General features: G+C 46.3%; 1 long non-coding RNA gene across 1 annotated transcript; it reads left to right on the forward strand.

The window, feature by feature from the left end:
* LOC138725219 (uncharacterized) lies at positions 1 to 23,659 on the forward strand. The gene is made up of 3 exons (XR_011338206.1): positions 1 to 104; positions 12,808 to 13,017; positions 23,199 to 23,659. It is a non-coding gene; the product is annotated as an uncharacterized lncRNA (long non-coding RNA).
* Positions 23,660 to 24,818: the final 1,159 nt, after the last annotated feature.

Here is a 24,818-nt window from a genome sequence, read left to right on the forward strand (position 1 = left end):
GGTGTTTAATGAGAAAGAAGGGTACGGTGTTTTCTGATCTGGAAGAAGTTGTGCTTCAATATTAATCTGGAAGTAGATGGGAAGAAGAGCCCTATCCAAATGAGGTAGCTTTTTAGTTTATTCTTTAATAATCATCTTATCTTGATGGGGAGGCAGAGCATCTGTCTGATGATTAATCTCTGGCTCTATTGGGTTACTGAATGTTATTCGTTTAAAAAATGGCTTGAAGTAAACATATTGTACTGTCTTGGACAGATTCTGTTTGGGAACTGTTTCACTCGAAGACCCCATTTCCCTGGCACTGTTCAGCGGTGACTATGTGAGAAAATACCATTTTTAAAGTATTGGCTGGTAGATGTGATTTGTTATCTCTGCCTCCTTATCGGCCTTCTGCACAGATGCTCTGAGAAAACACAGCTGGGACACAGCCTGTCTCTGTGCCACTCATTGCCGTGTTTGCTTTGAGCCTGCTCTTCAGAGGAGCTGCTTTATAGCCATGCAGGATCATGGTTGTTTAACATGTGCATGGTGCCCCCACCCATCCTAAGCACGTGCTTGGAGCAATTTTGTAAATAGTGAGACTTCTGGGAACGCAGAGAGTTTTCAGTGACCTAATGAGGAAGAAAGACACTAGCGCCCTTGGTCTGATCCTGTCATTTTTGCTCATGCTCAGAGTTCTTGTTGACTTGGAGAAACGAGGAGCACAGGCATGACCGGGCCACGCTGCTAATGATACTCCTCTGGATGTCACATTCCTTTTTCGCAATGCAAGACCGAGACTTTTTATGAATTCTTTACGAGCTGGTTCATAGTCTCAGTTAAGCAATGCATCCATTATTTGTTGAGTTTATTATGTCCGTTCCTCAGGACCAAATAAGAGTGGGGATGATTTATATTGGGCATAAGAGCCTCTGCCCCCAGTCAAGTTCCATAGAAGAGAAGGGGACCAGGATGGGAAAAGGGCTGACTGCATTTCTGTCTTCAATCTAAAGTCTTGTAGGCATCTTAGAGCAGAATATGTTGGATATGACCTCAGTGGTGATGCCACCAAGTTCTGGGATTTTTTTGAGATGCCAGTGACATGGACATCCACCATTCATTCTTTTGCCGTCTGCTACAAAACTGGAGCAGAAGGACTTTACTACAAAAAACCCAAAGTTCCCCTCTCAGGTCTTTATGTTGGTGTAGAAAATGCAGAGCATCCTCTTTCACTTTTAGAAGGAAATGAACCTAAATAGAGCACCAACTACGTTGTGGCCTCTAGGCTGGTGGCCAGTGTTGTTATCCTTTAAGAGCGCAATAACGGCAACCTTCAGTGCAGAGGTGTTGATTTGACAAGGCATAAAGCTGTGTTGCGTTGCTCAGTGCTGCTGGACCAGTCAGTGTCAATGGGAACAATCCTTGTTCTGGCATTGGCCTGTCTTCTGGACAGGGGTTTGGAGAGGATAAAGTTGATCTTGCAGGTAAATGCAAGCTACCAGACAGAAACATCTCTGGGATTGTGGGCTTTCCTGCAGCCAGATGATGTTAACAGATCCCACCCTCCAGTGCATGCTGTAGAGGAAGGCACAATCTTCATAACAGGCCAGATTCATTGAGTTCTATTTGCACCACAATAATCTCTGGGAAGAAATTTCTCACTGATTAACATGCCCAGAAGCGTTTGCAATGAATAGGGCTTACAGTTTTGTCTTCAGTGAGCTGCAGACATTTGGTCGTATCTTCAGCTGGTGAAAACTGGCAGCGCTTTGTTGCCTTTCCAAGTCAATTTACAACGAGTGAAAATTGGTCCTTCTGTTCTCCTTCACATGAAGGTCATGTAACTTTTGTGGCGTTGTGCAATATGTTCTTTCTAAAGAGAAAAATGAATGTGCAGTTGTCTTTTATTTTGTGATGATCTTCTAAAGTACCCGGTTCAAAGATCGGGAACGCTTGACACACTTTCCACCCATTTCTTTCAGATTAATGATCTTCTGATGCCTCTCACATGATCTGTTGATCCTGTGAGGGTTTGAGCTTTGATGGAGGAGGAGCCTTTGAACAACAAGGGAGGACTGGAAAATGCGGGGAACTTCTGTTTTAGAGGCTTTGATATTGTGCTGGTGCTCAATCCCACTGTTAGACTGTTTCAGTATTTCCAGTCTCGGAAGGTCATTTCATAATAGATATGGGAAGGATTCTTACTTGGCTTGTGTGTAGTTTCTGTAGTACGTAATTAACTTTCCAGCTAAGACTACCCATCCTTTGTTTTCAACAGGATCTAAGAGCAGGGTGCTTCAAACGAACAATGGAGAAAATTGGAGGAGAACCAACCCCCACTGAGGAAATCTCATGCTAAAGCCTCAGTAAGAGAGCTGGGAGGCAGACATTTTTCCATCCCTCCCCTTTCTTCTCTGTGATGACTAAGAGCACCAGCTGCTACTCACTGTGAGCAAAGGTTTAAGAATTTCTCTCACAGATAGTGGCGACATGAGTTGTTCTGCAGCCCTGTTGAAATCAGGACTCAGCTTCCTACACAGCCGGGCTTTGAATCACATCCCCCGCTGTGGCAGGGAAGTGCGGTGTTAGCTGGGCATCCTCCAGACCTGCCTCCAAAGGGTTCCCAAAAATGAGAGCTCAGAGCACTCGAGGAAGCGGGAGGATTCTCGAAGCATTTACAGGAACAAACTGACTTGAGAGGGTTTCAGGCACTGCAAATAAGGAGGAGGAAAAGTCCCGTTTGAAAGCCAGTAGTTTGTGTTCAAAAAGCTGACAGAGGGTTTTGAAAACCACTGCCTTTTCCAAGAAGAAAACCAGAGTTTGAACTGTGAATCCACAACCATCCCTAAGCTGTGGATAAAGGAAGAGTGTCTTTAACATCCAAGCCCAGCAAGCCTGACATGAGTGGTTGGGATCAGAAAGGATCCCACGAGCAGGAGTCCAACTGCTTGAAGATTGGCAGGGCACATCACAGAGTAACGGGAAGAAACCAGCAGTCTCACAAGCAATGGTAGGAGTCAGCTCTGCTTTCCACTGTGTCCTTCTGGGTGTTCTCTGGTGTTGAGGGAGAGCTGTTCATTAGCTCTTCCTCTAGTAGGGGCACCAACAGAGACTTCCTCCTCTGTTTGACCCCCAGCTTTCTCAAAATCCATATCAACTCAGTATCTTGGGGGCTTCTCTTCTTGTTCCAATTTCGATTGAAGTTGGACGGTTCCCAAAGACAATGGGTGACGTGGTGTGACCACACGTTGGGTTGTCTCCGTTATGTGTTGGGAGGAAACGGCTGCAGATCGCTTCTGTGGTGGAAGGGTGCAGCTTTCATAGATCTGATCTGTGGGAAGAATCACCACTGAGGAGAAAACCATGACTGCCCTGTGACACAGAGTGCATCTGTCAGTGCTGTTTTGCTTTGAGGCACTCGGTAATTCATCTCAAAGGTCTTGTTTGCACTTGATGCTGCCTCAGAAATCCTGAGTCACTCTTTACCCGAATTCACCCTGGTACATCTGTTTACTCTGTGGTTGTATGATGTGTATGATGGTTGGGAAAGTCCTCAAGTACAAAGAAAGTCGAAACCGGCTCCTTCCTAAAAACATAGTCCTGCTGCTTTTATAATGAGAAAGCAGGTTGGATGTCACATTCCTTGATAAAAGACAACTGTGTGTTAGTCCCAGTGTTTCTCAGGTTCTGAGACACAGCTAACTTTTGCAGTGTGTGTGCGCTCGGGATCTCCTTCCTCTTGAGCTCCAGCACAGAGTTATGCCCCCAAGACAGTAAGTACAAATTACATATATGTCAAACAGAAACACCTCGAACTATGCTCTCAGTCCCTGCCCTGGAAATGGTTATAGGTCTGTATCAGTGTTGAAGAACCAAATGAACAATTTCCCTTCCTGTTTTCAACTTTGAAGGGTGTTTGGGGCCATGTGAAGCTCGGCTCTGGCCTGTGTTTACTGCTGTCTATGTGCATTACGTCTGTATCACTTGGATTGCTCTGAATTTGCTGTGGGTTAAGAACATGTACGCTATTGCTGGGGTCAGCTGAGGTGCATTTACTGCATTGTTCTGTGGTATCTTGGTCACAAATTTAAGCTCTGAAGGGCACTAAGCAATTGTGCTTATCAGTAGGAGCCTTGGTGCTCGCCTCTTGCTGTTGGACTCTTTTCTAAGTTATCTTCAGCCTCAGTCATCACTCGTAGTCCTGAGAGCTAAAAACCAGACAATTGTTTAAGTATTCATTAAGCCAGAAATTCTTAAGTGGAAAAACCTCTACAATAACCTCTGAAAGCTGAAGAAGAAAAATCTAGCTGCCTGTAACAAAACTTCCCTGCTCGCAGCCATAAATCAGTTGGTTTTTAGTAGCTTTTGATGAGTGTCTTAATGGGGCCTGTCAGTCTGACTGCATTTAAAGTTTTACCATTGTTGTATTACCCGTGTGATCACAAATCCTCTGATGATGGAGATAACTCGAGAAAAAAATAGCAGACTATGAATTTAGCTGAAATTGTGACCTGTCAGCTGTGGTGTCTCTGGCAGCTGCCTAAAGCCAGTAGCTTGTACCTTCCCAGAGTGCACAGACTACCCTGATGCTGTTTTGTCTTTTGTGGCAGCTCAGGTATTGATCTTCTTGTGTGTCCTGCCTTCATTTTCTACCTGTAGGCAATAGCATTCACTCCTGTCATACCTGGCCCAGGAGACGTAGAATAAAAATTCAGATAAATGAGAGAAGCCAGAAAAGCAGCGTATGAGGTCACGTTGTCAGGAATTTGGGATGATAAAAAATTTGGGCCACTTCTCTCTCAGTCATTGTCACTTCCCAGTCATATAATTCACTTTTCTCTAGTGATGGATGCAACACAGCTACTTGAAAGTCTCACCTTCTTTATTTTGCTCCTGTTTCAAAGCGAACAGTAAAGAAAAAAAGGTGTCTGTGAACATCCTGTGGCTTAGGAACTTGAGGAAGCATAAATTGAGAGCTTTAGGCACTTATCTTCAACCAGCTATCCCAAAGGCTGTTTGAGCTGTAAAGCCCATCCATCACCGGCTATGACGCCAGTGCCACTGCCGGACAAAGATCAATCAAGCTGGATTATCAAAGTCAAAGCCAGAGATGGTTCTTGTGGGAAGTGGTTGAGAAAGTCTCATGTCTTAATTCCTCATTGAGTAGGAAATAAAAAGGGGATTGTGCGTGAGGGGGGTGGGAATGCCCTGTTTCTCATTATCTGAACGCGTGATCTTGAAAGAGAGGGTGGAGCCCCAGAGCAAAACATAAATCATATTAATGCAGTTTGTTACCCTGTTTTTGCCTTCCAGGGAGCTGGAGACCAGGGGCTTTGCACGTAAACCCTTCTCCGTGGCTAGCAGTAAGAGCGGGTCGTTTTTCAGTGATGAGAGCGAGCCAAGCATGGGGAAATGGAAAAAGCAGACCAAAAAGTGGAGTGAAACTTATTTATTTGTAAGAGAGCAACCACTATGACTTTAGAGGTGCAAAGGCAGGGCCAGACCTCTGTGCGTTCAGCAGCGTTGGCTCTGCTCCGGGTGCTGGCGGAGCTGCCGGCTTCGAGATCCGTCACGCGGCAGAGCTGTCACTGGGGCTGACAGACCGGCTGTGCCACGGGGAATGGATGTGACTGGTGGCATCTGTCTGTGCTGGGGGTGAGGATGCCCTCCCGAGAGCCAGTGGCCCTGGCAGCGTAGCATGAGATGCAGCGGGCTTGGGAGCTGCAGCTTTGGGAGAGCAGGAGGAGGAACGCCTGGAAGCGTCTCCGTGTGAGCAGAAGGCGGTGATTTGCGGTGGTCAGTGAGGTGCGCTGTGGTGCGATTCAGCCACCAGCACTGTCTCTTGGCTCAGTTCAGAATATAAAAGAACTCACAAGCTTTTATTTTATTTTATTTTTTCCATTTTTCCGTTTTTTCCATTTTTTGATAGGATTGCGCATCCCGAAAGCAGCTATTTCTGCTCACGACATTTCAAGGTTTTTGATGTGTCTGAGAAGGAAAGGAACCTAAGCAAAAGGCACAGGTTCTGCTAACCAAAACCCAACTTTTCACCCAACTAGAGCCCCCAGGGGGATTTCTGGGGGCAGTGGAATATGTGATTCACTTGGATTTTAGGAAAGCAAACTTGCCTGGGAACCAAAAAACTCCTTCAGTCCTACTAAACCTTTTCCAGTTCTGTGAAACGTTTCTCAGAAGGCAGGAAACAATTCCCTGCCTCCCTCCCTGTGGTTGAACAGGGCTGTGCAGCAGATGGGCAAGATGAAGCTTGATGGTGGTGAAGGGCCCTGCACGCCCTGCGGCTCGTGGGCTCTGACTCCGAGCTGGCAAAAACCAGCAAGCTTCCACCTACGCCTGCAGTGAACCAGGATCTGCAGCACGGGGAACGCATCCCAGTGGCAGCTCAGTAAGGTCTAAACAAGATGATAAAAGTATTTGCTGAAGGCCAGGGTCCTAAATCTGTCTTCAGGGGGAACTTCACAGAAATCCATGGGAAAGCAAAGATGTTGCATCCTTTTTGGACCCGTGGGAGAAGGTTTAGTGCCATCTGTGTCAATTAATAGGTAGGCAAATTGAATAAAATACTATTGCTGCTCAAAATACACAGTTGTGTCTTGCCCCATGTGGTCTGGTAGTGCTGAGATATCCTCTAAAAATTGTTCAAGCTCCTCTGGTAGCAGACTTATAGGAGCTCTAACACGAGACACAACTGCAGTGCTGGTAACGCACTCCCTCCTTCCTGCCTGACTTCATCACTGGCTACTTTGCCCCTCATCAGGTTTGATTGAAGTCTTTCAAACCACATTAAAAATGGAAAGAACGGTGCTATTAATTTTCACGGCTGCTGATTACAGCAGGCACGTTACATGAGATTGTTCGGCAGTTCGGTCAAGCTGCGGTGTCGGTGTAATGAAAGAGTGAGACAGGCTGTGCAGGGAAAAGCGAGCTGGGTTCTGCTCTGTGGTGACTCCCCCACCCTAGTGGGTCTTGTAGGAGTAGTTTGACTTGTGTGCCCCGTGGACGGGACATCGTGACACAGTGAGTGACTTCCATAATAGCTGCTGGGTTTGGCTGTCTTGGCAGAGAGGCTGAAGACTGAAGGCACCGCGGGGAACGAGCTCTGGGCTCGCTCTAGAAGAGACCTCTGTAGTTAAGGGTCAGGGCACACAGGCAGCAGTAAAGGGGGAGCTATTATTTGTGGACAGACAGCTGACACCAAGCTGCAAGGTTCCTTATTGCAGTCCATTTCACTGTAATTTAAAATCTGGATGTAATTTTAATGCTCAAATAAAAGCTGAAAGAAAGCAACGGGAACAAGGTCTGAAATAAAAGGTTGCAAGAAATCAAATGGGCAGCTTCCAAAAGCTCCATGTCTGAGTATTGCTCTAGGCGGGGAGCGACTTCCAAGATCAGCTCTCAGCTTATGTCCCAGAAGTGAGACCATGAACACTGGAGCCTCTATACTGGCTCTGGGGAAAGACTCACCTTAACCCAGAGCCCTGTCCCAGGCTGTGACCAGTAACACGTGCTTAGGGCAAGTGCAAGAGAGAAACTGTTTGTAGTGTGATCCTTTCTTTGGCATAAGCTCTGGCCCATTCTCCCATCTTCTGGCATCGGCATCCTTGTGACTTTTGGTGGGCCTGGCAACTGCAGTGTTTCTAGGTTTCGGGATTTTTTTTTTTTTGTGCTTTAATCACCTTTCTGCTCTTGGTGTCTCCAAGACCTTGCTCCCCTCCCTCTGCCATCTCTTTTCTGAGCTGAGGCATCCTCCCACAGGGAGAAAGGAGCTGTAGATTTGCAATATCACTGGTCAGTCCATTATTCTTCCCCAAGTGTTGCCTATCCTTTTCAAGAAAGGATATCCTTTTCTTCCCTCTCAGCAGGAATCATGACTGAGGTGCATGATGGTCATTTCTTATGGTGGCTTTAAAAAATAAAAGCTTTACCTTCCTTTTCTCTAGCCTTTCTGAGATCCTGCATGCCTTCGTGACCATTCCTGAGCCGTGAGCTGTCATTTTTAAAGCACTATTTGCAGCAGCCCCAAGCGAAATGATAGATGACTGTGAGAGCAGAGGGAAGCACGATGTGCTCACGAAGTGGAGATCTCCACATGTGCAGGTAGACACGTCTTATCTTACCCTTTGCCAGTGTGTTTTTTGTGTTCTTGGAGTATGGCTAGTGTCTCTTTATCATAGAATCATTAGGGTTGAAAAAGACCTCTTAGATCGTCCTGTCCAAGCATCAGCCCAACACCACCGTGCCTACAAAGCAATGTCCCAAAGTGCCATGTCTGCACACTTTTTGAACTCTTCCAGGCATGGAGACTCCACCACTGCCCTTGGCAGCCTGTTCCAATGCTTGACAACCCTTTCAGTAAAGGATTTTTTCTTGATATCCAATCTAAACTTCCCCTGGCAGAACTTGAGGCCATTTCCTCTTGTCCTGCTACCTGGGAGAAGAGACCAGCACCCGTACCCTTTGGTGCCTTGGAAGTGATCTGACAAGTAGAGCAGAGTGTTTCCAATTTCTTGATTGTATTTGAGAACTCTTTGAATTACTGGCTAATTTACATGAATGCTATGCTAGAAATGAAGAGCAAACATTGGTTTGAGTTTTAGATTGCATGTGTTTCAGAATGACCTTGCAATCGGCTGCGTGTCAGACACTGGTGCTGTTAAGTAACAGCCGTGTACTCTGGGGTTATTCCATGTACATCCCCTGCTTGTTTTGTGGTTTTGAATTTCCCTAAAACAGGGGTTTTTTTCCAAAAATTAAGCAGTGAAGATGAAATCCCCCTTTGATGCATTTTCATTCCTTCGTGTAGATATTATCTTCTCACTGAGAAAATTAATTTGTTCGTGAAATACCATGTTCCCGTTTCTCAACTCTTGCCCTCTGTGTCTAGAGACCTTCATCCCCTGCTGTGTATGATTTGATATAAAGCTCTTGTTGATGTCTCAGATGGGTGCTGTACAGCACGTGTGTGTACATAGGCGTGTGCTACCTATAGACTGTAGAGCTGCTTCTGCTTCACTGAGAACTGGTGATCTTAGAATTAGAATTATAGAATCACCAGGTTGGAAAAGACCCACTGGATCATCAAGTCCAACCATTCCTATCCGTCACTAAACCATGGACCTCAGCACCTCGACCACCATCCCTTAAACACCTCCAGAGCTACAGTAGGGACTGGATTTCCGGTTCTTGCTTTTATTTAAGTTGCTTTTATTTACCTAAGTACTCTTAGGTAAACTCTAAAGCCCTCTTTCCACTCTTGGAAATTTCCACTGGCTCCCCTCATCTAGGGCTACAGGATTTGACTTTGTCTGCTCAGACAAAACTTGCTGGTCAGGGTTATTCTTACCTTTTCTTATTCAATAACAGAATTAAGTTGGTAAGTCTGAACTCTCTTCTCCAAAGCAGGCTCTGACATGGCAAATAACACCGTGTGGGTGACACGTTTAGGTCTATCGCTGAGATTTACGTCTCTCTTCTCTAGAGAGGTGAGCTAGTCTTTGTCAGAAAATAAAAAAGGGCAGAAATGTGAATAGAAATGCATTAATTTAGATATCTAGGCGATATTTCAGTGGTTGAGAACTTACAGTGGCATCAGGGAGAGGGCAGCAGTAAGCCCTGGGCTTTACACAAGAGGAGCTGCTGCATTTGGGGGTGAAGAGGAGAAAGAAGTGCTGAGGTATGTAGGTGACTGCTCTGCTTTGCTCTGTCACGAAGGGAGGGCTGGTGTGAGGGGAAGGCAGGGGGCAGAACAGCATTTAGGTTTGGGCATGGGCTGGGAGAAATAACATGCTGTAAATATTGCGGCTGACACAGCAAAGGCCCATTTGGCCAGGAATCTAGGGCAATAAATGCAGTCAGGTGATTCTAGGGTGTTGTGCATAAGTCTGCCAGGTAGTTAGGCGACAGCCGATCAGGAAATAATTATGGCTGATAAGGGGAGCTTGTAAGGAGGCCAGCACCTTCTGTGACCATGAAAGGTTTTAATGATTAACTGTTATGGGAAAGCTAGAAGCACGTTCTCCCCTTTCTTCGAAGTCACACCCGACTGCTCTCCCGCATCGTTAACTTCAGCGCTGCCCTGCCAACCAGCAGAGCACTGTGCTTGGGCTTCGCTGCTGAGTGCGAACCAGCTTTAATTCAGCCTCTGGGATGTGAATGGGGAAGCTGGTTGCTTCTGAGAAGGGTACGGGTGGCAAATTCTGTGTCTGCCTGGATGCCTGCATCTCCTAGAATTTACTCCTGGGGCAACCTGATCTAGTGGGAGGTGGCCCTGCCCATGGCAGGGGGGTCGGAACTTGGTGATCTTTAAGGTCCCTTCCAAACCAAACTATTCTGGGATTCTATGATTCTAATTCTACGAGTCTATATTGCTCCTGAGGTAACAGTGGGAGATTGCTGTCCCCTATATACTGCAAATAAAACCTCACACTGGTAACAGGCTCACGTTTGGGTGAGTGACAGAAAGCTGTGTGGGTTTGGGGAAGAGGCACAAGAGGAAGGAGAGGGGAAATCTCACATGCTTTGAGTGGGTGCAAGAGTGTGTGGCTCAGGTGCTTCAGGACAGGTTCATTGACATACACGGAATGAAGCTTCCCAGAACCTGGTCTGGATACTGGTTTTGAACACATTTGGTTTCCTTACTCAGTGATGACAACAGCAGATGTCAATAAGAGCAGCTCTTGCTAACACAGTGTTGAATTGATAATCTGCAGGTATTTTCCTTCTGTAGCATTTACAGCACATTATAACCCTAATATTTTGCCTTGTTCATGCTGTGTGCTTCAGCTTCCTAGGCTCACACAAGAGAAGTGAACTGAGTCCGGTCTGGTGGGATCCAATCTTCTAAACCACTTTGACTCCATTTCCAAGGTGCTGTAAGCACAGGCTTGCATCTTGTGGCAATGCCATGGGGAGATAAAGGGGCCAAAAACCCAGTTAGGAGTCTATGATGTTGCTCAGGATAAACGAGATCAGATTTGTATTTGTATATATTTTTATATATTTGTATTTGTATATTCTAGGTCTGTATATTCCTGGAGCTGGCTGAGGGGATGCAAGGACTGGGAATCACACAGCAGGATGGTCTTGCTTCTAGCTGGGTCAGCCCTTTGCAACCTAAAAAATATTTCACGGAAAGGGTCATTGGTCCCTGGCAGAGGCTGCCCAGGGAGGGGGTTGAGTCCCCTTCCCTGGAGGGGTTTAAGGGACGGGTGGACGAGGTGCTGAGGGACATGGGTTAGTGATTGATGGGAATGGTTGGACTCGATGATCCGGTGGGTCTTTTCCAACCTGGTGATTCTATGATTCTAACTGCAGAGAGAAGCACCTTTTTCTGTATGAAAGCTGTTTCTTTTGTATGTGGCTCTGTAACAGTCGGGGCAGAGCTGATCCTGGTGCTCGGCAGGCACCAAACCAGCAGCCTCCAGACTCACTCCATGTAGGGAACTGGCCCTGGGTGTTAAGGCATCGGTGTTATTAAATATAGATAGTGGGAATGATGCCAGAGCAGTAGTCTGGATCTTGAATAGACTTTCCTTCGTGACCTTACTGTACAGCTGTTATTATAGTGTTTGCTAATTGATTTTCCTTGATTGATGCTATCTAATTAATTTATACTAATTAAGTCTCATTTAGTGACTTGTATGGCTAGGCACAGCTATAAAAACTTCGGCACAGTCTGTCTGCAATTAGCACAAATCTCCCCTGCTCAGATTTTCCCCTGGTAGGACAAAGTGTTGCCCAGCCCCGTGGGACCCATGCTGAACCCATGGGACACGTGAAGATGTGCTGTTAGGATGGGGGACTGGTGGCAAGTCCATAGGCTCTTCTTAGGACTGTCCACACGTTCTTAGCGCTGTTTGCAGACTGGGTAATTCCTGTGCCGCTCTGCCTTGCTCTACATGTTGGATAACCTTGGCCAAGATACAGGCTCCATCATCATTTCTGAGAAGGCGACGTCATTAATCGTCTGCAATCGATAGGCCACGGCCCCCATTTAGCCAGACACTTAAGTACCTGGCAAATATCCATCACACAGTCTGGTACCTGGATGGGCTGCTTTTCTTTCTTTTTTTTTTTTTAAGAACTTGCTTTTGCATTTACAATTGGATTTGTGCTAAACCGGAGCTTTTGTGCCTATAAAGAAAATCAGCCGTGGTCTGACAACGAGGTGCCACGTGCTCACAGCATGAAGAGGATCTCAAAGGTGGGAGATGCCATTATGCGGAGAATAGAAAACTGATGAAAGCCAAGAAAAAGGGGAGACTGTTACCAAGTGGTGCATTTAGCCTCTTGTGGCCTTCCTTACCCATGCAGAAGGCTGATGCAGAGATCATACATTATGAAGTGGAAAGTGTGAACTTGGTTGAATTTCATCTGGTGGCCCTTAATGCTGACGAGCACACGGTGTCCACGAAGTGAGGGGAGAGAGAGGACTTGGTCATGAATGGACAGAAAAGCAGTTGGTGATTTCAATGCATTCTGGGGGGAAGTAGGAGCTCTAACTTCTTTTCCATGTACAACTTCAGTGAATCCTTAAAAGGCCCTATTTGTTTGGGGTTTTTTTCTTAACAATCATTTTTATTGAAAAAAAAGTTTAATTTTATTTAAAAGTAGGAGGTTTTTGTACTTGAAGGATGAGTTAGGAACTGCTGTGAAGCAATTGTTCATTAGGCTTGTAGCTGGGTTATGTTTATTTTTAATCCTGTTCAGCTTGGATAGCTTTTAATCAGTTTAATACTTATCCTCTCATTTCACTAATTGTTATTTATCTGTTCAATTAAGTATCTTACAAACGTTCATTTCCCCTCACAGATCTACTATGATGACCCCATGAAAGCTGAAGAAATGAAGGCAAAGAGCTTCAAACCACCTTGAAAACAGCTGCTAGCGGCTGCCTCGTGTGTTGGGAGCCTGAGCCACAGCGCAGGGAGCAGCAGAACAACTGGGATCCTCCAACCACTTAGAAGCTTTTGAGAAATTACTTCTAAACTGTGTTTAAGCACTGCAGTAAAGCTCGATTGAGTAAGTACCTAAGCAGCAGCTTACTTGAAAGCACACGGCCAGTCTTGTACCTACCTGACAAGACACATGCTGGGAGTTCAGTTGCTACCCTCAGGCTTAGGGAATGGTTGGAGCAGATCGCCTGCCGGGAAGCTTTCCCGTAGGTGTGTAACAAGGAGGGAGAGTCTGAGCTTCAGGTGTTGAGCTGGTATCACCTGAAATTATTCTGTTGGCTTGGAGGGAAGCGGTATGATTTATGCATCTGTCAGAGGTACTTAGCGATGGTTTGGGGCTTGTTTATTATTGCACTGCCAAGGGAAGAACTGCGGGGACTCAAGGTCACCCTCCCCAGCCGTGTCTGGCCGTGGGCTCTGTCTCTGTGGCAGGTTGCAAGGAGGCAGAAACTTCCCTGAGCGAGTGAGATTTTGGTAGAGCCACATCAAGGCTTGTTGCCTGAAGAGTGATGAAACCCGCACTGAGGTGTGCGGAGAGCAAGGATTCAGCCCCAGCGCAGGAGTGGGTGCAGTCCTACAAGTACAACCATACAAATTTTGGGCCCCATCTGCAAGGTCAGAGCTTGGTCACACATCATGGACCACCTTTGCCTTCCCATAAACGACTTCCTTGCCCTGACCTGAGAGGTCAGGCTCTGACTCTACCAGAGACCTCCAAGCCTTGACCTCTCCGCTGAGCTTCTCCAAGGAGCTGCATTGCTGACTGCATTGCTGGTAGCTGCCAAACAGACTGTTTTCCATCCCAGCCTCACACCATCATCGTCCCTGTTCCAGTCTCCCTGGTTACATGACCACAGAGCTAGAACAGGCAGGGCTTGATTTTGCCATATGTTCCTTGATCCTGGCTTAGTGCTCAGTGTTTAACATGACAAAAGGCTGTTTGCAAAGTCATAACAATTAAATTCTCCAATTGTCCTATTTTTTTAGAGGAGCTGAGTCTCTGGCATGTAAGTGGGTCACAAAAGTTGTCTGTTTAGCATTGTCCCTGTTTTAAAGGCAAAGCAGACTGCTTGCAGCTCCACAGATGAGATCCATGAGATCCTTGGTGGAGCAACCCAGGCAAACCCTCAGTAAACAAGGTCAATCTGATCTTAGTGTTCCACCTAGACGTGGCTTGTCTTCAATGCCCTTCCAAGCTGGGACTTGGAGGCTTTAGGCAGCATCCCTTCTGCTCCCAGCCATAACCATCTAATTGCTGTGCTCGTAAGGACTTGAGGAAATGTGAGACAGTGGGAGCTGGAGATAGAGCAGTTGTGGAAGAGCTTTGCTAGAGCTTGCCTTGAACTGAACCACTTAATGGTCCCAATCTGATCCTTGATTGTGGTCATATGGGAGCTACCTCCTGCCCAGCTTTCCACTGCCGTGGCACCACAGATAGAGATTTACTTAACAACAAATCCTTCCTCCTTTCCCAAGAAACCATTTTGTCTCGTAGTACCAACTGCTGTAAGGGTTAGCAAGCCTGCAACGCCTAAAGCAGAGCTCACATCCCCTTGATTGTCATGGAATTTGAGGGTCTCTCTTATACATGCATAAAGCCAAATAAAAAAAAAAAAAACCCACAAAAGCCATCCTGCCCCAGGACCAGCTGTTCTTGCAGCACCTTGCTGCTCCGCTGCTTCCCACCACAGCAGCCGGGGTGCTCTCAGTTCCTCTCTTGTGGGAAGGCTCTGAGGTGGTTTTGCAGCCAACGAGCACTTCCCTGGGGGAACTACGCATAGGGAGCTATGCTTATTTTGCTCTTAGCTGGAGCTGATGGCTGAGCTGAAGTCAAGTGATCCAGATCAGGCTCTGGGAGAAGCTCCTGCAACTCTACTTTCAGCTACATCCAAGGGCACTAAGAGTCAAGTTAGTAGTTTTATCTTCATTAGTTCATCTCCCGAAGAGATCAAACATAGTGTGATGTATCCTGAGATAGGTGGTTTTGTTTAAATGTAGACAGATTTGCTAGTATCCCAGTACCTTGGCTTCTGTATGCCGTCTTCGTGTGATTTCTGTGGGCGTCAAGCACCTAATGGTGATGGGTGAAAGGCCCTTCCACTGCTTAACATAAGTCTAGAAATATATCTTAGTTGAGAGTTGAATTTAGAAGCTGAAATCAATCCCCTGCTGCTTTTTCTTTAGCAATTACCCCTTCTCAGAAGAGATCTGGTTGATTTTATTTGGTTGGGAAGTTAGGAGAGCCTGGCATGGCTGGACATGAAGTCATGCATTTGTGATGTTTATGAATTCTCTTGTGAATGTATGGAAAACATGTATCATTATTTCAGCTCCCAGGTCTGGAAACAGTGCAAATAAATGACTGTGAGTCAGAAGAAGGTGAATCAGTGTACGTTAGCTCTACTGCCAATCGTTGAAGAGCACAGACATGACACAGGCAATTATTTGGCTAATTAGAGCAGACCTTTGAGCATTGAAACACAGAGTTTTCAAAAGAGTCTAGCAAAATCAAGCACCTAATTCCTTCTGCTATCAGTGGGAGGTGGGAACGTACTTCCTGTAAATGCTCAGCTTAGCAGAATACCCAAGGCGCTTTATTCAGGTATTAAGAGAGCAAGGTTTCCCCTGTGTGTGTGGGCAGCATATTCCTAGCAAGAGGGACAGAACATCTCAAAATAGAGACCTACAGCCTGAACCAGCCTCTACTAATGCTCACTTCAGTCCTCCACTCACGCTGAGCCCAGCAGAAGGAATTAAGATGCTCATCAAAGGGTGTGAAAGAGAAGAGCATTCTAGCCCCAGAACTATGGTGCCTGCTGTGTGTTCTGAGAGTAGCAGCTCTGTCCCATAGTCCTTGCCAACGCCACTTGGAGAGGACATCTAAACGTGCAGGCAATGGCACTGCCCCGCTTAAAATTCAAGAGGGCACACAGTTAGTGCCATGTGAGAGGGCAGACAGGGTTAGGATGGTTTGCTCTGCTGGCATGTGAGGTGACTCTAGTTTATCAGGCAGTAAAGCTGCACATTTCTCAGAGGGGAGCTGTGTGTCAGAAGTGCTCACCCAGACACTGATGCTTCCAGCAGAACGTGCTGCTGTGTCCTCAGCTGCAGCAGCCACTGGAAATCTTTGCAGCCCGTTCTGTCCCCATTCCCCTTTCTTTCCTCATGTGGACAGTGTGCACGGACTAGTGCTGTGGATGTTGGCTGGGCAAGAGTTAAACGCAGTCACAGAGCTGTTGGCTCAACTTTGAAGGTGTAGTAGGAGACATGTACCTCTGATCTCATACAGGATCCCGTTTTCTTGCTGGCAGCACAGCCTGCTCCAGCTGGAATACAAGGACTGAAACAAGGCTTGGAGTCAGCGTGTCCCCTGCTGCGGTGGTGGCACTGTCGCTGCTTTTGTGGTAAGTAGGGCAGTTTCAGTGCCAGTCACCTCTCTGAATGCAGCCTTGCAAAGACATGTGCAAAGTCATGGATTTTCCTTTAGCTCCAGCATGTTTTCCCCCTGTGAGACCGTGGAGCTGGCAGGACAGCCCTGCCTGCAGAGGATTTGCTTCCACTTGGGTTTCAGCCAGGCAAGACAGGAATCCTAAGTGCTCACTGCTTTATGGCTCATCTAGAGCAGCAAAGCTTGGTGCTTTCTCCTCCACTTCAACCTCTCACCACAGAGATGGCCCAGGGGAATGGTTTGGTTTTTTTTCTATGTTAAGTGGGTTTACCCAGGGCAGGCAAAGGAGGAATGAAAGCATCTACTTCAAATGGGTGTACTGGTCATGTCTTGAAAGCCTGACACGTTGTACGAGGCAGTACAGACACACAAGCACCAGAAATGGGAGTGTAACCAGGGATGCTGTGGTCTCTGCCACCAAAGTGCCTTCATGTGGTGGGCCTGGAGTCGAGGCAAGGGGCTGAAGGCAATATAAGGCCACAGTGAATCATAGAATCATAGAATCACCAGGTTGGAAGAGACCCACCAGATCATCGAGTCCAACCATTCCTATCAAACACTAAACCATGCCCCTTAGCACCTCGTCCACCCGTCCCTTAAACCCCTCCAGGGAAGGTGAATCAACCCCCTCCCTGGGCAGCCTGTTCCAGTACCCAATGACCCTTTCTGTGAAAAATCTTTTCCTAATGTCCAGCCTAAATCTCCCCTGGCGGCGCTTGAGGCCAGTGGAAGCAAGCAGTGGGTTTGGGAACTCAATCACATTCCCGTGGCAAAGCTCTCCAGTGTTTCAGGGTCTTCCCATGTTGTTTCTGTTCTCAGGAGCTTTCAAGGCCAGTAGTGATGCATGTGTAGGTAACATCCCTTGATGACACCCTCTTTGACAGACTTGTTAAGGTCATACCTTGAAATCATGTAGAAACGTCTCATCCTTTGGCAATAAACTATGTATCAGAGAATTGTACCGTAGAAGAACCAACTCCAAAGGCTGCTGGAGGTTGACAGGAGCTTGTTAAGAGAGAAATCTCAGCCTGACCCGAAATCCCTGCTCAGGAATCACCTGCTGCCCTAGTGAGTAGGCAGGACCTTACTGAGGTCCCATCCTCTGTTACTCAGAAGGTCATCTAACACATCTTTGAAACCCAAGATTTCTAGTTGCTGTCAGGGAATGAAGCCCAGGCCACCCCAGTCCACCTTTCTCTGCTCATTTCCCCATGAAAGACCTGTGCCCAGTTATGCCATCAAATTCCTGCATTGCTCATGGGTCCTACCTTGGGAATCCAGCAGCTAGAACGGACCAAGCAGCTTATTTGAAATCCCTTCACAACACTCTAATTAAGAGAGAGGTTTGCTATTAATTAGCTCCATTGACTCACTTTTGACCCTCCAAACACTGTTGCAGTGCTCTAGGTCTCTGAGAAGGCATGTCTTCCTCTCTGGGGAGAGATTAATCTTCATTAGTGCTTCCGCATTAGCCTGATGCTCTTCATGAGTTTCTCATTAACGTTCTGGCAGATCAGAGCTGCCAACTGAGGAAGCAGAATTCACACAGAAGAGCGTTAAAAAAATAGATTTCATATGGTGCAATAATGGCATCAGGCAAGGCATCACGGCAAGGCCCTGGCCATTGGGCTTTTAGCAGCAAATGATGCTTATAGATAGTGCTGGATGTGCAGCAGGTCACATTAAACCACGTTGGGCTTGTTCTTCTCTTCAACTAGACAAGTATCTCCCTTGATCATCTTATCTGTGTGGTTTTTTGAGCCACCAGAGTTTTCTAGGTGCTGCATTGGTTAAGATTGCACTGCCTCCCATCGCAGAACAGCCCCCGCTTAGCTCCATGAAATGATGCAGCTGTAATGTTGGGGATGCACTAGATTATGAGCCAAGGCTTCCCAGATCCTATTAACCTGGATACAACCCTGTGTCTTTTCACCTGGGACGAGACGGGAGGAATGCAGTGGAGGCTGCCTTACAGATATTTTAACAAAGTAAGAAGCAAGTGCAGATCCTCCAGCAGGTAGCCTCAAAAATAAGTTCCAGCTGGTGTTTCTCAAAAGAAAGATCAGCACCCATTTTAAGCTGTTTCGTGCTTTCTTCACCTCCTTGGAGCGTCCCGGGGCTTTGTGGTTGTTTCGTAAGGTTGTTGTTGGTGCAGGTACTTGGGACTTCTCAGGGTGTGCAAACGCATTCTTCAAATCTATTGCTTGGATTTAAAGTTTTTTGGTGTTTGGATGCATCAGCTACATGGTATGTTCCTAATCTCCAAGTGGATGAGGGTCGTTCTGATGATCAGGTAGGAGAGGTAAATACTCACTACTACGTATTTCAATGTTACTTTGAACAAAGGGCTAAAAAATGTCATTTATTGTCTCAGCAAACATTCCTGCTAGGGAACATATTTGCTGGATTGTTGGTGAAAAGCTGGATTTGAGAGGATGTGAACTCGTTCCAAGGTAATTTTGTTTGCAGAGTTCAAATACTTGATTGCAAATATAATGATTGCAAATAATTTTGCTTTCTGCTTTCCATGGTTCAGTGGAAGCTGTGGACTAACTAGCAGGAATGAGATTCCTGCCAGCCTCAAACAAAAACTCACTTCTGTCTTTGCCTGAGCTGAAGGACCAGACTCATTCAAACTGGGGGTGGAAAGACAAGGCCTTTTACCTATGGAAAACTGAGTTTTTCCAGCTTTTCCAATACTACTACCTAATAGTAGTATTGTAGTATTTTAGTATTGTAGCATTTGTGTAGCATCCTAAGCCATTGATCATTATGAGGAGTGGCTGAAGGAACTGGGATTGTTGAGCTAGGAGAAGAGGAGGCTGAGGGGAGACCTTATCATTTCTACAACTCCCTGAAAAGAGGTCACAGGAAGGTGGTTGTTGGTCTCTTCTCCCAAGTAAGGAGTGATAGGATAAGATGAAATGGCCTCAAGTTGCACCACAGGAGGTTTAGATTGGATATTAGGAAAAATTTCTTTACTGAAAGTGTGGTGAAGCCCTGGAAGAGGCTGCCCAGGGAAGTGGTGGATTCTCCATCCCTGGAGGGGTTCAAAAAATGTGTAGACGTGGCACCTGGGGGACAGGATTTGTCAGGCTGGGCTGACACTTGGGCTGGATGAACTTAGAGTTTTTTTCCAACCTCAATGACTCTATGATTCTATTTAAAAGAGAACCTTCACCCTAATCAGGTAAGAGTCACAATGTTTAAAAAAAAAATAAAGTCCCTCAATGAGATGAAATTACAGAGCTGGAAGGGGTGGCAGAGGGGATGCTGGAGTAAGGGCTTGTCGGGAGGGAGTGTTGAGATCCAAGATGTAGTTGTGGAAAGAGGAGAGCTGCTACGTCTACTGGCTGCAGCGGCTGAAGATTAAGTAATGGCAGCATATGTCAGAAATGTCTAGACAAGGTGGAAAACTTATTATAAATATTGAGGAGTAAAAAATAAAGGAGAAGAAACAAAGAATCAGGAGACTGCATGATTATACGCTGCCTAAAGAAGACAGAGATTATGTGGTTCTCTTGGGAAACTCTACATGAAACAATTATGTGTTCCGTTAGGTGCGCTATGGTAGGGGGTTTTAATTTAAAAAAAAAAAGGTGTTGAATGCTCCAAGAAAGTGTGGAGGAGGGCAGTGAAGTGCTGAGCCAAAACCCTTTTTAAAATCTTTATATGTACTGCATAGTGGGGGAGAAAGAGGCAGCGGAGAAAAGGATGCATTTGACACGTGTCAGAAATATCAACAGCTCCAGCAATGATTTTAAGGAAATTAAATGGAAATTAAAGGGAAGCGTTTTAGACCAGAAGTCCCAAAAGCATTTTAAAAATATGGAACAACTGAAAAGCTCAGCGTGTGTCAGCAGTGGAGGATCAGCTCCTTTCATGACCAGCATGCTATGCTCAGAGGGCCAGCCCTGTGTCAGCTCTGAGGCACCAGGGCTCAATCTGATGCTCATCAAAAGCTGTGTCAGAGCGCAGGAGAACCTCTAGGGCAAAGCAGCTTCTTCCAGCAGGCAAATGCTCTTAAATCCCAGGATTGTCTAGGGATGAAGGAAAAGGATTGGGACTCTTGGGTACTGATTTATCATTATCACAATGATTTCATGGGATTTGCCTCCCCATTGCCCTATCCTTTTTGCTGTCCTGCTCCAGGTGGGGAGGAGAGGTCCTCTTAACCATCGCCCCAAGGTGACTTTAAGGGGGTCAGGATTTTTGCTGCTTTTCTTTAGGACGAGAGGAAATGGCTTCAAGTTGTGCCAGGGGAGGTTCACATCAGATATTGGGAAACTTCTTCACTGAAAGGGTTCTCAGGACCTGGCACAGCTGCCCAGGGAGGTGGTTGAATCACTATTCCTGAAGGTATTTAAAAGACAGGCAGATGAAGGGCTTAGGGATATGGTTTAGTAGTGGACAGGTAAGGTTGGACTCGATAATCATAGAATCACCAGGTTGGAAAAGACCCATGGGATCATCGAATCCAACCATCTTAAACGTCTTAAAACAACGATCTTAAACGTCTTTTCCAGCCAGACAATTCTATGATTTAACTGCCTGCTTTTGGTGTGGAGCGTGCCATCTGGAAGGCAGGGCACCACGAGGAAGCGTGTTATGAAGTAACTGGAACTGAGACTTCGCAAGCGCAGCTTGACTTCCTTATTTCAGTTTCTCATGGTCTTGTGAGGCCGTGTAATACGCAGCGTTGGGTGTGCCCAGCGGTCTTCCACTAAAAATCAACTGGCACTTGCCTGTCATCACTTAACCGTAGCACTACATGGCCTCTCCTTCCTCAGGGTTGTGCTTTCTTTTGTTTCACTGCCTCACTGTCATAGAATCATAGAATCATAGAATAACCAGGTTGGAAGAGACCCACCGGATCATCGAGTCCAACCATTCCTATCAAACACTAAACCATGCCCCTCAGCACCTCGTCCACCCATTCCTTAAACCCCTCCAGGGAAGGCGACTCAACCCCCTCCCTGGGCAGCCTCTGCCAGGGACCAATGACCCTTTCTGTGAAAAAATTTTTCCTAATGTCCAGCCTAAATCTCCCCTGGCAGAGCTTGAGGCCATTCCCTCTCGTCCTGTCCCCTGTCCCTTGGGAGAAGAGGCCAGCACCCTCCTCTCTACAACCTCCTTTCAGGTAGTTGTAGAGAGCAAGCTCATCTCATGGGTATTTTCATCCCTCTCGGTTCTACCACACCAGTGACTGAAGCAGGTGTGATATGACACCACTGTTACTTCTTCTGGACTCCCGTGGTGGACTGTCTGCGTGATGGTAGAAGAAGAGGCAGCCTATGGAGCCTCTGTAGGTGCACCCAGAGAGATGCACACCAGCATCTAAGCAGGAGAACAGTGAATTGGTTCTGTAAGGAAGCGAGAGAAAAAAGACACTGACATGTTTTCATTTCCTCAGGAACACATCCCAAAAAACCCCACAAGTGGGTGAATCATCCACAGAAGCTACTGGACTCTCTGAGCTGCAGCTGCTGGTTTTTAATTCTATAATTTTAATTCACCAGACAAATAAAACAAAAGAAGGAAGGAATGACTGGATAGGATGCATGTAATCATCTCTCTGTAAGTTTCTTCCTCTTCCAGCATGGATGCATGACATTGCCTGTTGGATCTCAGGTCTTTAATCTATGAGTTGCTCCTGCACAGGTGAAGTTTGTGCGAGCACATCTGCAGGCTTCATGGACAGCTTTGTGAGATCGTATGAGATCATAAAATTGGTGAAAACAGCGAAAAAATAATTATTAGTTGCTGCTTTTGCATAAGTATTTTAGGCTCCTAAGGGAAGTAGTTTCAATATAAGACCATAGTCTAGGGGTTTCAAGAAGTTCCTTGTGCATGTGTTGTTCTAGGCTTTTCCACTATCCTATTTTCTATACGACTGCCTCTGTTTCTTTCTGCTCTTTATTGAGATATCCAAGCTAGTGGCACAGGAGGAGTAAGGAGGGGTGGGCTTGGCAGTTGTGCTTCTGAAGGTCTCGGAGAAAGACCTGTGAAAACATGAAGATTCTCAGTAAAATACCTTTGTTTAGAAAGCCAAGGAAATCCTAAAACTATAAGGTGGTGGAAAATAGCTCTGCAAGACTGTCTTCATCTTCCTCTGCCCTCCTTGTAGATGAGAGGATATGGTTTTCTAAATAGATTTTAAAGTTGGAATGTGATGTTCCTCTTTCCCTGTCCCCTCCAACTTACTTACCGGAGATAAAATCCAAACTACTTTACTCACAGCAGCATTTGAGAGTCAAGGCCTTGTGGTTGAGACAGATTTGACCAAAACTCTTGCTCAGTCCCAGCTCTGCCAACAGCTCTTGGTGACCAGCAAGTACCATTTCCCTAGCATGGGAATGCTCTTCTGCATGAATTTCCTTGGAAGATGCTCTTGTGTCATTAAAGCTAATCCTGTGCGTTGACTGGTAATGAATCAGGTTCTGCTTTCTCTCTTTATTGACTCTACATAGTGAATCAGAATGGCAGCCTCTCGCCCTGTCTGGCTTTTCTTTGTAGATTTGGACTTCTAATTTCCACCTGAAGATACCTGCAGCACTAGGAAACGCTGGTACCCTCACAGCCGTGGGGATCAGGGTGTGAAAAGATGCCAAGACAACACTGCTTGTCTGACCCACTGCTGTGATTGCTGATAGCGCCACCAGAGAAAACCAGAGCAAGCGGATAAAAAGACATTATTCAGTCTCGAAAGAAAGTGGGGATGGTCAAGGATGATGGGAAAGGAGAGACTGAAGTTTCTCCGGTGAAACATCTCCTAACCTGCTCTGCTGTCTCACTTGCAGGCTCAGCGGGGTGTCAGGCAGGACCTGGACATTAATGAACGCAAGGAAGCTTGAATGTGACAACTGTTAATTGCAGACAACTGTGGGAGTGAAGATGCCAAGATTGTCACTGTAATGCCAAAAGGATCCAACTGGAGTGCTTAAAATTCAGGCATGTAGGATTGTATTTAGAGCCTGTTCGCACCTCTCCCGGTGTCTCTACGCAAATCCTGCTGGATTATCACCACTCTTCAAAACTAGGCACACTTCTGAAGTTCCTGAATTCAGGTAGACTTTTAGAACTTTTTCCTGTCTAAATACTGGCTGGTCCTGCCGTGTGCTGGCATCCCATCTTACACATGAGGGTGTTGAAGATCCTTCGCAGCTGCCCAGTGCCAAATGGCCTTGCAGATCTCATCCCTGCCTGGCTGGGGAGGTGCAAGGAGTTGGTGGGAAAGGTAGCCAACCTCTTCTGCCAGCAGGCACGGCTGGAGAAGCTCTGCCTTGGCTGTCTTGCACTTCAAAATATCTGTTCAGGGCACCACTAATTCCAGAAAATGCCCAGGGAAGTCATGGATGTCCCATCCCTGGAGGTGTTCAAGCCCATGTTGGATGGGGCTTGGAGCAACCTCCTGAGTGGGAGGTGTCCCTGCCCATGGCAAGGGGGTGGAACTGGATGATCTTTAAGGTCCCTTCTAACCCAAACCATTCTATGATTCTATCTAATCAATATATAAAAATCTCTCTCTACAGCTGATACCAAATGTACCGTGTTTTTATGTTTCTCTTGGCCTCAATGTTTTTTATACAGTTCCTGTGTAATGTTTGCATGAGGTAGAATTGTTTCTTCCCTCAAAACGGTACCCTGCTTCTGCAGAAGCTGGTGCTGGGCAGTAGAAGACAGTAGATAAATCAGAGGAAAATGTGGTGTGGTGATTTCATCAGTTTCACATTGAGTTAATCCTCTGGGAACTTGAAAGAAAAATGTGAAGTGATGCCAAGACTTGAGGTCAGAGTGAACCTCAAGGGACAAGTCCAGCCCCTGCCCAAATCAAGTCACAGCTCCCTTAGTCTGCCCTCTGGTAAACCTGAGCCAAAACTATCAATGTTCAAGAAAAGGCGACACCTGGGAGGCACGTGTCCTGTACACACAACCTATCCCGTGGGGGTGGATGGAGAAGTGCACAGAGTCTGCTGGACTCCTCCCAGAGCAACCAGAGGCCGTTACAAGTGCCCTTGTCCTCCCTCAAGGAATGAGTTGTCACCGGAGGGGGAGATTGCAAAGTGTTTGCAAGGCTTAAAAGTGGAATGGAAGTCAGGGCTGGGCTTGAGAGAAGTGGATGTCAAACCTCCCTCTCAACTGTTGCATCAGGAACAGAAGGTTGGGGTTTTTCCATTAGTTTAGCCGGGCTGACCCTTGACTCTCCACCAGGGTCACATTACATCAGCAATCAAAGGACACTGCAAGTATCTGGAGCCACAACCTGCAAACACACCTTTGTTCTACTCTGAAGCAGTGAGGACCTCCCCAAAATATGCACAAGGACCCAGTCCTGGCAGAGCTCTCTGCTCTTTAGGTGTGAAAGTTATCTTTTAAAAGGCAGTTAAAAGCCATATTTTCTCTTTCTTAGGGAATTTGGC

The sequence above is a fragment of the Phaenicophaeus curvirostris genome, chromosome 11, assembly GCF_032191515.1.
Source record: "Phaenicophaeus curvirostris isolate KB17595 chromosome 11, BPBGC_Pcur_1.0, whole genome shotgun sequence".
Classification (NCBI taxonomy): domain Eukaryota; kingdom Metazoa; phylum Chordata; class Aves; order Cuculiformes; family Cuculidae; genus Phaenicophaeus; species Phaenicophaeus curvirostris.